Here is a 14,917-nt window from a genome sequence, read left to right on the forward strand (position 1 = left end):
TGAAAAATGTCTGGACAGTTTATGTCATGGATAGAGTGATATCAGGAGAAGCCTGACTAGCCTGACTAGGTAATAATTTTGGTTCACATCAGCTTGAATTTGATTAGTCTCTCAATTTCAGTTGAAGTAAAGTAAATCAGAAAGGAATTGGAACCTCTATAAATATCAGAGAAGTGAGGCTAACCCTGTTTCCAGGACTCCGATTGTCATTCTTATGGTTTTCTTGTGAGATTTTTGTGAACTCTCCACAAATGTCTCATGAGAAAATCCATCATCTCTAGTTCCCTGAATACATCCAGAACTATATTCTGTTACTTGTGAAATCATGCCAAATATTCCTCCCCTTTTTGCTCCTAATTACAACCAAAAAGAGGGTATAAACAGGCAGGGAGAATGGCAAACAGCAGTCCCTTGAGCTAAAGATGCTGGTAAATACCCACCTTACCCTTTTCCTTCCCTGTGCTAAGGTTCTAAGATTCAGTGCCAGAGCAGACATCAGCAGTATATTTGTTCCTCTATACCCTTCGTGGATATATAAGCTGAAGCAACCACAGAGAAAAATGCTTAGTTGTTGGAATTTTTGGAACAACCCTGGCAGGCTTCCTACTTAAAAGGTGATTTGTATTTCAGTAATTAATTCATCAGTAGTAAATGTGATTTAATGACAGAATTTTTGGATGAGGTTCAGAGTCTCATTAGCCTTAATCATATTAACCTAATATAGTTATTTATATCAGGCAGAACAAAGTGCAACACTTCACCACAGGATGTTCGTCTTTAAAGATAATACCAGTGTCAGAATTAAAGGAATTTGTAATACTTGCTGGTTGAGCCATAATGTCAGACTAAGACAAATCCACCATCTCCATTCCTTAAGGGATTTCCTGAAGAAAACTGAGCATGCTAGTTAAATAATTTGTCCTTCCAATTTCTTAAAGTCAGAGAACATGGACATTGCATGCTTACATAACAACTTGTACAAAACCTTACACATGATTGAAGACACCAAACAGACAATGCATTTCATAATGCTACCTTTCTTTGAGCTTGGATCATATGATTTCCCAGACGTTTCAGTGATACTGTGATTTTGATTTTCTAGATACAAAAAGGCTGGAGTGTGGAATAAGGAATAAGAGGAATCTAATTCCAGATGATAAAGAAGCAAAGCCGAGAAATTAGGTTTAGGCTTAAGTTTTGTAAAAGATCATTTATAACTAGTGAATTGCAGTTTGCTCATTGATACATATCACAGACATAAACATATAATTTGTTCTGGATCTATACTTTGTCCAGAAGTTGTTTCTCAGTTAACCAAGGCTTATTTATTTGTTAACCCTTAATTATCAGAGACAGAGTACAAATAAACACTTCAATTAGGATTACCTACAAGAAGTAAATGGAAGCTTCAGGTAACCAAATTTGCAGCAATCCAGCACTTATATACCATGCAGTATTTACTACCAAACCCATGAAATCTATGAAGTCCAAAAGATCTGAAATACAAGTGTCTTTTTACTGTCCATCATAATGGTCTCATTTTGTTGAGTGCTACCAGTAAGCCAGAAAGCTCCTAGTGATGGCTCCACTCCCTGGGATGTTTGCAGCTCCTACATTTGGCTTGCTGGAGGAGTAAGAGCTATCTGTGTGACCTTCCTTTTATGTAGCAGCTGCCATGACACCAAAGAACACGTGGGTACGTGGGTGTTTGGGTGGGTGGGTGGGTGTAAGTATGATGTACTGGCTATAGGGGCAAAGCACTCATGTTGAGAATCTCAGTTACAAGTCCATCATTAACCCTCTGAGTAAATATCTTGATGATTAAAAGAAAAATACAAATCAATAATCTTAACACTGCTGTTATCATTATCATGGAATTTAACATAGTGTGAGTGTTAGCTGACTTTAAACACTTAAGATAAGTCTTTTAATACCAGTAGGTCTTGAAGTAACCAAACTAGGTATTCAAATTCTTCCTGCCACTTTGAAAAATCTCATCTCTAAGTTTGTAAGCTTCAGACTAACAGTTATAAGACACCCAGGTGCCCAGAGGGCAAACATTGTTTGAAATCTTTGGAGTTCTCAAAATTAACTAACCAGTTAGGAGTAGCACAAAGGTGAACTTAAAATAACCTTCATGTAATACAGTATTCCTGGTTCCTATTTCCTTGTTACACATGAATAAATTTTTCATTTTTCCAGTTGGAAAAAACCACCCAAATCTCTAAAATGTTTCTCAACCGTAATCTACAGTGTTCAGTCTATTTTGGAAGAAGGAAGAAGAGGCTGATTTTTCATGAGGAACACTGGCTCTCTAGTACAGAAAGTGTTTGATATACTTTTGAATCTGTTGAGTGACATTTTATGAAAGTTTTCCCTCTAGAATTTCCAGCAATGCCTAATGATTCACCATTTCATTTTTCACATTTGTTAAATTTTTTTACATGTGTTCTGCATTTCATTTTAGCAGGTCAAGAAACAGAAAGATAAGTGACAAGGTAGAACTGACAAAAAGCTTCAGGCATGATAAAACAGCAGAGCAAAATAATGGCCTAGTCAAACTGCATTTAAGTTGGATACAACAGGTCTGTTCTTTGACCCACCACAAGAGTCAGATGTCTCATTATCATCAGTCTTTGCTCTTGAGCTAGATCTTCAAACAGATTTGCAGGGAGAATGTTTCTGAGCCTTGAACAAGAGAAGATTTTGAATATGTTAGTTCATCACTAACTCTTTAAGTAATTTTCCAGTCATCTTGTCCAAAGCTGCACTTATTCTAATGATGAAATGTCATGGGAACAAAGTAATAGTGTCTACGGTGCCAGTTTTTAAGCTAAAACAAGGAAAGGTGTATTCATGAGGTATTCTGGAGACTGTGGTCTCTTGCTGCTTCTGTCTTCACCATCAGTGTTTCCCTCATTCTTAAGGACCATGTTTAGCCTCTCCACATCTGTGTTTTTCACATTCGGAAGGCCTGTGTGAAATGGGAGCAAACACAAGTGCCATGTGTCAGGTGGAAAGAGGAGAAGGGAGATTCCTACCCTGCAGTCAGACTTTGTATATGGCCGAGAGCTACAGGCCAGTGTCCTCACTAGAGGCTGAGAGAGAGCTGAAAGCTGAAAGTTCAGTGGCAAGCCTTCAGCAGCCAGTGCACACAGAGTAACTGCTTGCCCTCCTATTCCCAGATCCTGCAGGGGTCCTCAGCACATATAAATTACCTGTTTACTCCCTGTTCTACAGTCCTTGCTGAGCTACAGTACCTCCTGCCCGACTGTTCCTGATTAGGGAGAGTGGCTAAGTGCAGTGCCATCTCTCTCCTGCAGTGCTGCGTGTGCTGCAGCTCACTGCAGCCTGCACACAGCATGGCCAGGCAGGCCTGGGGGTACAGTCCTCGACTTTGCAGAGAGAACTATTCAGTGGTTCAAGCAGCAAGCCCCCAAAGTGGGTTTATTTCTTTAGAAGTAATGCACAGGAAAAGTGCAAATTGCACCTGAACATTAATCTATAGAATAAAAGAGAGCGACCTTTTGTACCCAGCCCTTCATTCCCTTGAGTACAAGACTGGATCTTTGTTTTGTACATTTGTCATGCAATAGTTAGAAACTAAACAAATGCACTGTTTGCCTCACTGAGGTTTAGAAAAACAGCAGGACGCTTAGTGACAATGGCAAGCAGCAGCTAAACCATGTTGTTCTGAAGAGCGAAGCTGTTCTGCGACAGCATTCAGAGCAATGTCTATCCAAGAGCTCAGAAAGGATAGTTAGGAGAAGGTAAAGTTATTCTACAGAAATATCTGTTCAAAATGCTGATGCTTACTCTCACAAGCTTTTCCTTGACTACTATTTTTAAATGTTTTGGTCATAAAATGAGGGAAAAGCTGTTATGCTTGATTTTACACTTTCTTAAAATTCTGGCTTATGGGACAGCACAGCAAGGAAGATACAAGGCAGCTCAGATACAGGCATTCAAGCATGATTTGCTTCCTTTCTATATGAAACTGTGATGTACCTTGCTATGCTGTGAATGTGGTTTCAATCATCAGGCTGCTGGTGGAGTGAAGTGTAATGGGAATTGGTCCAAGGAGGGAAGTTGTGTTGCTGCCTGCTTGGTGAGCTTGGATCCACCTGGCGAGTTCCAGCATTCTCCAAGCTAAAAGGCAGACAGCTGTGACAAGCCTGAGTCCCAGATGATCTGAGTGTGTTTCGTCATCCTTTGAATCCGGGCTTTGGTGGACAGTCATCAGCCAGATGATGGCAGGGTTTCTAAAAGCACTCCTGCTTTATTCCCTCTCCCTTTGAGCTGTCTGGGTTGGTGAAAGGGACAACAGTTGTAGCAGCCTCCTGTGCATCACTCCACCATGTCCAAGTGCACAAAGCACTCTGAGCCAACTCTGCACCTCCAGATCCCCAGCAAATGCATCTGGCAACAGGGGCTGCCTAACGGCAGCAATGCCAGGTTTTAGCTGCCTGTGAATTTCCCAGTGCTGCCCCTTCAGGAATCCTGTTGTCCATCTGAGTAGCTGCTATGTCTTTTTTGTAGCGACATCTGTTCAATGGCATCAGTCAAGCAAAGTTTTCAGCCATTCTTTGTTTTTTAGGTTAAGTTTCTTTTTAATTTTACAAACATCCAATCACCTGAACTTTATCACCACCTTTCTGTTTTATCATTGCACCTTTCCCAACAGAAGGTGGTCAACGTGCCTCTGATCAAGCAATCCAGGGACATTTCTGTCCTTTACTCCTATTCATTTAGAAGGGAAAACCAAGAGCATGTCCTTTCTCGACCACAAAACACTGACAATGGCAGACCTTTCAAAAACAAAGCAACTTAACAGTGACTGCTATATACAGAGATTGCGTTAGATAAAGACCTATGGTTAAAATACCCAGAAGGATTATGAAGCCAGACCTTTATCCTCTCTGGTAGTAAAAACTGAAATTCCCTGCTGGCTTGCTAACAGAGTTATGTGGTGCTGGCTGTCAGTCCCTCTCCTCTGGAATGTGCCCTACTGTTATCTAATTGCAAGTTGTAATCTTTGTGAATCATTGCCACCAATCTCACAGAGGCTAGTGTCTTAGTAGGATTCAGAGAGTAATTAAACATTTATGTAGATAATTAGGCAATCCACAGCTACATTAGATAGGTCAAGATTGTAATTAGGGATAACTCTTCATGCTTCAAGGTCTTCTAGCCTCGATCCATCTGATGGCATGTGTTTATACAAGCAAACAGGTAGGATGTTTGAGTCCCTAGTTTGAAAAACAGTCCTCAGTGATTGTTTCACTCAGGCACTCTCAGCTTGGTTTTCATGATGCGTTTCACAGCTTCTGGCTCCAAGATTGCTATCAATAGCCCAGATGCTTCCTTGAAGCTTAGAGGGAAAAGTAATGAGTCTTTCAGACAAATCATCCACAATAGACTAGGTTCAGATCTCAGGCTCACTGATGCAAATTGAAACAACTCATCAGGCTTTAAAAGTCACAATTATTTGGCTTTGGAGCAAGGTAGCTGAGACTTGACTGTGGCTGAAAGGATACAGTCCTTGGGATACACTGCCAGTTTTAACTGAGGATGCAGAGGCTGAGGCTGAGAGGACCCTGTGCTGCCATGGGACTGCTGAATCCCTCTCCAACAGATGCCAGAAAAAGTTTTTTTAAGGCCCACACTCCTTTGCCATCCTAATAGGCACATTCAAGCTGAATGATAAAGAGTTTTTCTTCATGGGAAAACAGCATTCAGTTTGTGAACTTAGAGGGAATTGTTTGCTACATTTACTGTGGAGGTGAACAGTTCACTGGAGCTTTCATTCTCACCCAAATTCACCCACATGGTATTACACGGATTGCTAACAGCAATTCTTATTTTTTTAATTGTGTATGCGGAAACTAGACATTAGAAGTTCTTCTATAAATCCGAGGCTGAGAAGAGAGGAGACATTTTTTAAATTTATGGTGGGAAAGGTCAGAAAAAGTTTAGCATTTTACACAGAGAGGATTCAGACTGACTGTAAAACAGAAAAGAAATAAAACTGTTTCCTTTTTCCCTCCCTCATCCCTGTGTGCTATAAACCTAAGGAAATAATATGATGTTTTTTTTTTTTTTTTATGGCTCTACAGTTCAAGATGTAAGAATCCATATGACTCTAAATATGGGGGAAAAAGAATTTCTAATCTTGTCATCTTTGTTCCCTGTATTTATTTTTTTGTTTGCAACTAAGGTATACTGCCAGTTTTGTGCCTATGGTTTTCAGCACTTTATCAAGAAAGATAAATATGCTAGATTTCTAGCATAGATTTCTGTAAAAAGCAAACATGACTTTTGGTCACACCTGTGTAAATCCAGTTATAATTTTGGAAAGATCAACAGGGGAACTCCAGCTTTTCATCTCTGTAAATGACACCAGAAACTGTGTTGTGTGAACCTACTTGAGAGAGGCGATTTATACAGATCTTTTGATATCACCTTTCTTTTCCTCCTGCAACTTACATGTGTGCCTGTGGATTATTACAAAGCCCTGATGGGAGGAGCAGAAACTGCATGACAGCTTATAAGGAGAGACCCTCTGCAGAGATGCATCCAGCTTGGCCAGTGAAATCTGTCTGTGTGGCACCTGTTAGTTATGCACAGCAGGACTGTCCATCATTCCTTGTAGCAGCTCTGCATTTCCAAAGCACACTGCAGTACAGGCAGAGGAGAAATTACTCTCTAACTATGAGACAGTGAATGAGAAATTTCTGTCCCTGTTTATGCTGTCAGACCACCACTCGGGATGATGTACATCAGCCGGAGAGGGGGAAGGGAAGCCCATTTCACAGTCAGCTGACAAAGCTCTCAAGCATTTATCGTTGCTTTCTACCTTGTAAAATCCTGTAAAAATATTGTTATTGAATGTGAAATGTTGAAAGAGAAATGTGGAGTATCTCATGCCATTTAAAAGGGAAAATCTCCACATGGTGTAAAGAGAGCTCATAGTAAAACAAAGAGTGTCCGTCCATTTTGTGATCTGATGCCCGGAACACAAATGGATAGACCTCAATTGCCACTGCTGATTTGTAGCAAAACATCCTTGTGGATGCTTGCATTGACTGCTCTTATGTGAGGAACAGAAGGAAAAAAGTATATTGAGCACACGGAAATATGACTGAAAAAAGCTGTCTGGTTTCTGTGGCATAGAGAACTATTCCTTAGTATCATAATTATCAAAAGGAAATTTGGAAGTAAGACTTTTTTTGTCTGTTTTGTCTTTTTTGTCTGTTTTTGCTTTTATTGTGTTTTTTAGAAAGAGGTGGCAGAATTCCTCCCAAAACCCTTCATCATGCCTCACCCTCAAGGCCATCTGAACAATCCCAAAATTTTGCCCATCCTGCCGAAAAATTCTCTCTTTCGTCTTAGATGGATCATCACAGGCCCCTATAGCTCAGCCCCTCTGTACCATCTCACACCTTCCCCTGATCATTACAGACTGTGACTTCAGCTCCTGGGATGACCAGAGACTCACTGTGCTACTGTGTCATCTCAGTATGAAGAACTGATGACTCCTTGCTTGGTTTTCTATGGCAAAGGAATCATGGTTCCAGAGCCAGTTACTCCCCTGTAGCTGAGTGATAACTCCATGCAAAATCTGAACCACCAATCCAGCACTCTTTACAGGCAATATACTGAGATTCATGGGAGCAGTGCACTGTAAAGCTGGGCCTCAGTTTACCTTCATGTCCTGAGGGAAGAAACAGAGGTACAATGGGTATCTGTGGCACTGTTTAGAGAAGAAGGGTGAATCTCTCCCATATTCAGGAAAATGCACCTGTAATTTGAGGCACTGTCTTGTTATTGTCTTTCATTTGCTCTCATGACTACGTGAGGTAGCTGTGCATTGCTATTTTAGAAAATACTACACTTCTCAGGGAAGTGCAATATTCCGATTTACCATTGTGAAGTGAAGCTCAGAAAAAATTATAACTGAAGCTCAGAAAAAAGCTAAACAACATATAAGCCCTTTTCTAATCTTTACTTTTCACTCAACATGAGAGTCTGAAGGGGGTCTAGAATAGAAATCATGGAAGCTGTGGAGAATATTACTGAGAAGGAAAATGTAACTTCAAAGCAGTTTTTCTATGTTTAGCTCTTAGCTAACCCATATGTCATGAGTCAATGCAAACACGCTTGGCTCTGTTATTTGAAGGAAACTACATCTGTGTCGCTGGGAATATTATCTGCCTCGAAATCTCTGATTTTCTGACAGATAATGAAATAAACAAAATGACTGAAAAGAAAGGGATTACAAAAGAGTTCTTGCTGCTACTAACTGGTAATTGTTAATTGAAGTGTAGCAATTCTATTAATATCACATATAAAAGATAGCAAAAAGTAATACAGTTTTTGAAATACAAAAGCTCTTTTGGCAAAATTAAATACTATGATCTTCTAAGCTATTTATTCTGTGACTGCTGAATAAGATGATGTGAAGCTTTCAAGTATGAAAGGAAGCATGCAGCAGGAGTGAAAATGCTATAAATATCTACTCAGTGTGATCTTGATAGGAACTATCAAGTTTTAACCAAAATGTTCAGAAAAGCTACTCAAATTTGCAATTACCTTACATGTTCAAAACATTGCTGGGGGAGTTTCAGCAACATGATACCAAAAATGAAGGAGGCATGTGATATAACTTGCACAGTGTTTATCCAAATGTAAATGTTTGTCTCAGCTGATTTTGTTGTTTTCTTCTTATCTTCTCTGAGCCATATAAATAGACTACACCTAGAATGTATCATTAGAATGTCTGTGTGTCTTTTTTATTTAGCTGTAAATTCGAGTTAAAACTGTACCAGCTTTGTTCTTGTGGCTTATATTGTCACTAAAATCCCTTGATCAAAATCCAAATTCCTATAATGCTGTTGTGCATGGTTTTTTAGAGGAAGTCAAGAACTAAACAAGTGACACTCTCATGAAAGTGCTTGAATGCTGTGGGTTAAAAAGCCTGATTTATGCACTGAAAAGTTGTTGACTGTTCTGATAGATGTTGTCCAAAGCTCTTAGTTTTATGCTATATACAGCCTTGGAGGATAGGTTAGAAAACAAAACATTAAATTTCCTTGAATTATAGGAAAAAGTATGTGTAAAATTAATGTAAAAAAATACTCTGAGTAGTTCAAAAGCTTTTAGTTCTGCAAATATTCCCTGGACCTTTATTTTTATGATTACTGATCTTTTTGATATGTATACCAGGTACAGAAAAAAGACATGAATTTTCTCTCAACGGAATGCAATCTAAAATCCAAAAAGTATCAGATAATATGACCACTGAGGGTGGTGGGCAGGTATCAGGCATTTGGGCTGAAGCTGCAGAATTGGGACTAATTTGAACACTGCCAGATGCAACAGAGAGTAAAATAAAAGAACAAAAATCCTTTCCTCCTCCCTTGTCTCTTCCATACAGACATAGCAGGAAGAAGCCTAAGAGTAGCAGAGCATGAATGAAAACAAAAAAAACGGATTACTTGGTCACTAAGGAGAGACTAGTGTCACGCAACAAAAGGAGTGTTGGTAAAAATACATCATATAAACATTATAAAAACCAAGCAGCAATACAGAAGATATTTGGACACAGAAAAAGAATCTGTGAGAGAATAGTTAGTGAAATTGATAGGTAACATTTTTCACTCGCAGTGGACCATGAATGAAGAATCATAATCCACTTACCAAGGAATTTTTTAAAAGCAATTACACTTTAAAAATTGTTAAGACATTTAGGAGGATTTTCACATGATGAAAACATTTGCCTAGTGAAAATGATCTGTTCTATTTGTGCTTAATGTGCACGAGGGACATATTTTTTCTGTACAGTATATTTTCAATAATGGAATTAATGCCTAATTGCATCTGATTGATTTTATCCTCCCAAGTTACAAAAGGCACTAAGGACAGGCATGGCAGGCTGATCTCTATCAGTCTTCTCTGTGATATGGGCACTCCTGTAATGATGCATGGATAACCAGCTCAGTGACAGCTCAATTAGATGTCACTATTAATCTAAACTAAGAAAACAGGTTATCAGATGTAGGAATTTTTAATGGCAAGAGTTCCTATAAAATCCTTTAATTGTATTTTGTTCTGTCATATATACCAATTAGCAACCACATACAAGTACGCAAGCACTTAGCATACAAAAATACAAAAAACCAAGATGTTTCACAGTACGTCATGCATACATATGAAAATACTAGGTTTCTGTCTTTGGTTCAAGTGCCACTGTGACTTCTTCTGGAAACATACCCTCACCAAACAATGTAAATCACAAATGCCCCCTACCCCCTCCTTTCTCTTAGCTTTTATATCTGAGCAGATGTCGTATGGTATGGAATAGTCCTTTGAGGAATTTGGGTCAGCTGTCCTGGTTGTGCTCGTCCCATGGTTTTGCCTATTCCCAGCCTACACACGGCAGGCCAGAATGTTGAAGGGACGGGTTGGTGCTGCGGGAGCACTGCTCAACAGTAGCCAAAACACCGTTGTGTAATCAAGCACACCTTTCTGGACGCATAGTTTTGCACAGTAAAACTCCATGAGGGCTGCTCTTGGGGGAAGTTGTCTCCATCCCAGACCCAATTTTTGTCTTGGATGTCAAATATGCCTTCTTCAAGAAGAGCATTTTTTTGCCTTAGCTCTTCAGTTTGCCCCAAATGCTGTTTCTCAGAGCTCACAGAAGCAATGCACCAGGCCAATGCCTGTATCCACACTCCTTGCAGCTACTGTGATACAGCCCCAGAGAGCAAATATTTAACATCTGAACATCACCTAATAACACCTATATTTTGGATCAGATGCTGACTTGGTGATGTGGGGCCCCCTCTCTCTGTTAACTTCTTTTCACACATCATTGCTCTGTGGAAGCTACCATATTCTCCAATTGCACTCATAGATGCATTACTGAATTTTTAAAATTCTGTTCACACTAGTCACTTAGAGTGTGTTTCTGTGGTACTGCCAAGGAGAGCAGTCTGGAGAAAACTCTGTGTGTCACTGAGGTTTAAGAGAGTTTAGCCAGAATTACCAGGAAACACCAAAGCTCTGTTAAAAAAGAGTTGAAGATGTGAATTTCACTCAGTCACACTTGTATACCTCATCTGAAAGTAAGATGAAAAGCCCCTTCTCAAGCCTAATTAAATAAGCATAACATTAAAGAACTCACCACATTCTTACAATGAATGTAAACACCCACAGGTGTATGTGTATATATACATAAATATAAATATATATTATATATATAAAAGTCCATATATATGCTCCATCATGACATTACAAAATATTTTTGAAACAGTGAGAAAAACATATCAAACCAAACAAATCATTATTATCTGTTCTGACAAATACTTACTACTAAATTCAAAAGAGAGATGAGTTAGTGAAATTTCATGTTCTATGTCCCAGTTGAGGTCAAATTATATGATACAGAAGTCCCACTTGGTCTTACAATATATGACTTGAGCTCACTAAGATTAGAGTGTCTTAGATTGCGTGAGGATTTGTCCCTCTGCCTTTGTAAGAATTAATTCACCACAAGGTAATTTTTAAAATTTCTTCTGCCTCTGCCCTTCCTTCCATGCTTGTTACAACTCAGAAGACAGCTTGTTATTCTGTTTATTCTGTACTCAGAAATATTCATCCCGTGAGTAACTCCTGGGCTGGCCCAGCCTTGCTGCATGACAAGCATTTACTCTTCAGAAGCAGACTGGAGTAGCTGGTCACTGAAATCACATGGTGAATGTATGCTAGAAACCCTAGGGAGAAAACACATGCTCCAGAGAGACTTGTTAGGGCAGAATAGCCGTTTCTGAGAGCAGCAGCTCTGTGCTGTGCTTGCCACAGCCCATGGCTACAGCCTGACACAGTAGAATTTTCTGCACCCTTCCTGCGGAGGACCTTCTGCATCTGTCCTTGCGGAGCCAAGGTGGTGGCAGGGTTTATGTTTTGGCATAGGAGAAACGTGTCTCCCATGGTACCCTCGCAAGTGCCCAGGCATGCAGTGCTGCATCAAGGAATGAATGCCTCACCAACTAGCAGAATGCTGGAGCAGTCTGAATCAGGCCTTCTTGACACAGAGATTGGAATTACCTGGAGGGTGGATTTGGAGTCCGAAATTAGGGGCTGCAAGAAAGCAGAGCACTGAAATTACAGAGTGCCTAATGCTGGACAAACAATACCTGTCAGATGTGGCAGAAGAAGGGGTCTGCCAGGAGGGAGAAAAGCTACAACTGTCTGAACAGAGGGAGGGACTGGCTGGTTAGGGGCTGGGAGCATGACAGGAGGACAAGCAATGGTCTGAGGTGGGAGATGGTTTAAAGCAAGTCAGATTACCTTAATGCAAATTTGTTAACTGCTATTAAAGTGAGAATGGAAGATGTGATACTGAAATAAACTGGTATGCAGCTCTGGGAAAGATGATTATCCATGGCTGCTGTTGCAGAATGAGCAGAAAATAAAGGGAAAGAGTCAACACAGGGAGCAAAGTGAAGAAAGTTGTTTGTTAGATTTGTACTCAACACAGGCAGGTATAAATGACCGTGTAACAGCTCACAACAGCAAGGAACTTACTCAGGACCATCATAAATAGATTAGAAGAACATGTCATTTCCTGTTCCGGTAAATTATGTCAATGTGTTTTTCTCACTAGTGTCAGTAAAAAAAGCGCAGTTTTTAATATATTGATGTTCTGTCCAAACTTTTTTTTCTGCTTTCTTGCCCTGACTTTAAGTCAGTATTTGTATGCCTCTTGCTATTTCAGCTGGAAGTCTGCAGCAACCTTGACAAAAGAGGTTTTCTCTCTGTGTGCACCCTTATAAGCACCCACAGAGACTGCCACTCCACACACACCCTGGGACACAATAGTTTTACGCACAGGATGCTCTGCCTGAGTGGGGCAGGTCACACAGCCCCGGCCTTGGCAGCATCAGCAACAGGGAACATTTTAAGGAATAGGTTAGCTGCTATCAGTCAAAGTCAAGTATCCTGGAAAAGGAAATCATAGTTCCTACTTTTGCATCAAGAAAGAATCTCCCATCCTGAGGAAGAAAGATTAGCTTAGCTCTGTGTGCAATTGCTCAGGAACAACTTCCCAAATTACAATGCATGAAAAGATCCCAATTTAGTACATTATGGAGTAAGAGGACGGGCCTGCATTCAGAATAAAGCTCACATTCATTATTGTTATTAAGCAGTCTAATTTTAGAAAAAAAACCCAACCCTATTTTACATGACTCAAAAGCATAACAATGTTAAAATACATTAAGCAGAAATTTGAGTAATAAAGGTCATATCTGCATATGCCTCAGAAATAATAATATAGTGTAATGGCAATATGTGAATAAATATGAAAATGTTCTGTGTTGTCAGAGCTTGAAAATGAGTTTTTTTTTCTTATATGTTATCATCACATAAACACACACACATACATACAAGATAACAAGTTTTGTACACCAGACCCCAATTTAGAGAAAAATTTGTTGACTTGTAATTCTTGCAGTAATGGATGATGCTGGTGGGTAAGAATCAGGTACCCTAACCTTCCTTAATATGTTGAAAAATCTTGGGAAAATGAACATGGAAAATTTTTGAAAGGATGTAGAAGCGATGGGTGGCATAAACAAAAGTTCATTGCACAAGGAAATTGCTGCTCAACAAAAATAGGAACACTGTAGAGTAAAAGAGGACACAAAACTTACTTTTATTTTAGTCCATTGACTCTTATCTTTGTAAGAACAATAATAAAGCTGTACTTCCCCTTCAATACATCTCTCTCTCCATTCAAAGATGATTATTTATTTCGCTGAACTAAAAATGAACTGACTGAAGAAAGACTAAAGGCATGAAATGGACCTCACAATGAACCTGTGTAGCAGGACTTCCATATACTTGTGCTCCCTTCCCATCATGGATAATTCTACAGAGAAGAGCTGAAAGAGATCAGGCTGATGTGAATGGCACACACCAGTAAAAGGGTGAGACTATTTCCTCACCTCTTCACCAGCTCTCTCTGTCTTTTTTTTTTTTTTTTTAAATTAAACTCTCTTTTCAGCTGATATCCTGTCTGAACTATGAGAGTCCAGAGCAGCCATTGTAGTTCCAGTTCAGACAGACTGGCAAAGTCTGGCATAATCAGGCACAACCATGGACACAAGGGACCATGACACTAACTGTACATGTGGGCAGGCTTAAGGGTAGTTTCTTTCAGGAAAGCAGTCACTAGTTTGTATTAAAAATTTTTACTTTGCCATTAGCTACCAGAAAAACAAGGAGCAGCATAAAAAAGGGGTTCCCACATTGTGCATTTTCTAAAGCATCCTTGCTTCCATGATGAATGTTCAGATTCCTGGACTTATTCTTCAGAGGAAGAGGCACTGGTCAAAGAAGCAGAGAACCAGACTACTTGCCTGATATCTTACTCTGTTCCCTGTGTGCGTTTATTACACTACAGAATGTCAGCACAGTCCCCCTCGGGTTCCAGTCCTTTGTTTGCAGAACATGAGCAATAATCATAAAGTGCCCTTCCAACACTGTCCTCTCACTACCTATCCTGGTAGTGGTCTCTGCCAAGCAGTTATACATATCTTTGGAAAACTAGTATAAAGAGTCCCTGACCTTGGCCACACCTGTTTTCACGTAAGCAAAAATATCAGATTTGTAAAGGTGGTCACTTTTCAGATAAACACTATGAAAGCAACTTCCAAAGCATTCAAGACCAGGAATATACTTTCTTTTTGCTGGATAAATAACATTTTTTTCAATGTGAGTTCAAAATCTCTCATACAGTCTCCCTTTAATTTCAGAAATTGTATTTTCTTTCTTCTTAATTAGCAAATGTTAGGACAGGAACTTTAAGATGGAAGGTATATACCTAATGCTTGTAACAGAGCCAATGGCTGTT

General features: G+C 39.6%; 1 protein-coding gene across 1 annotated transcript in view; it reads left to right on the forward strand.

Moving 5' to 3' along the window:
* Positions 1 to 14,917, forward strand: part of LOC120512516 — a 157,915-nt gene that overhangs the window by 70,461 nt on the left and 72,537 nt on the right. The window lies entirely within an intron of this gene.

This window comes from Passer montanus, unplaced genomic scaffold (genome assembly GCF_014805655.1).
Source record: "Passer montanus isolate IOZ18808 unplaced genomic scaffold, ASM1480565v1 scaffold110, whole genome shotgun sequence".
In the NCBI taxonomy this organism is placed as follows: Eukaryota; Metazoa; Chordata; class Aves; order Passeriformes; family Passeridae; genus Passer; species Passer montanus.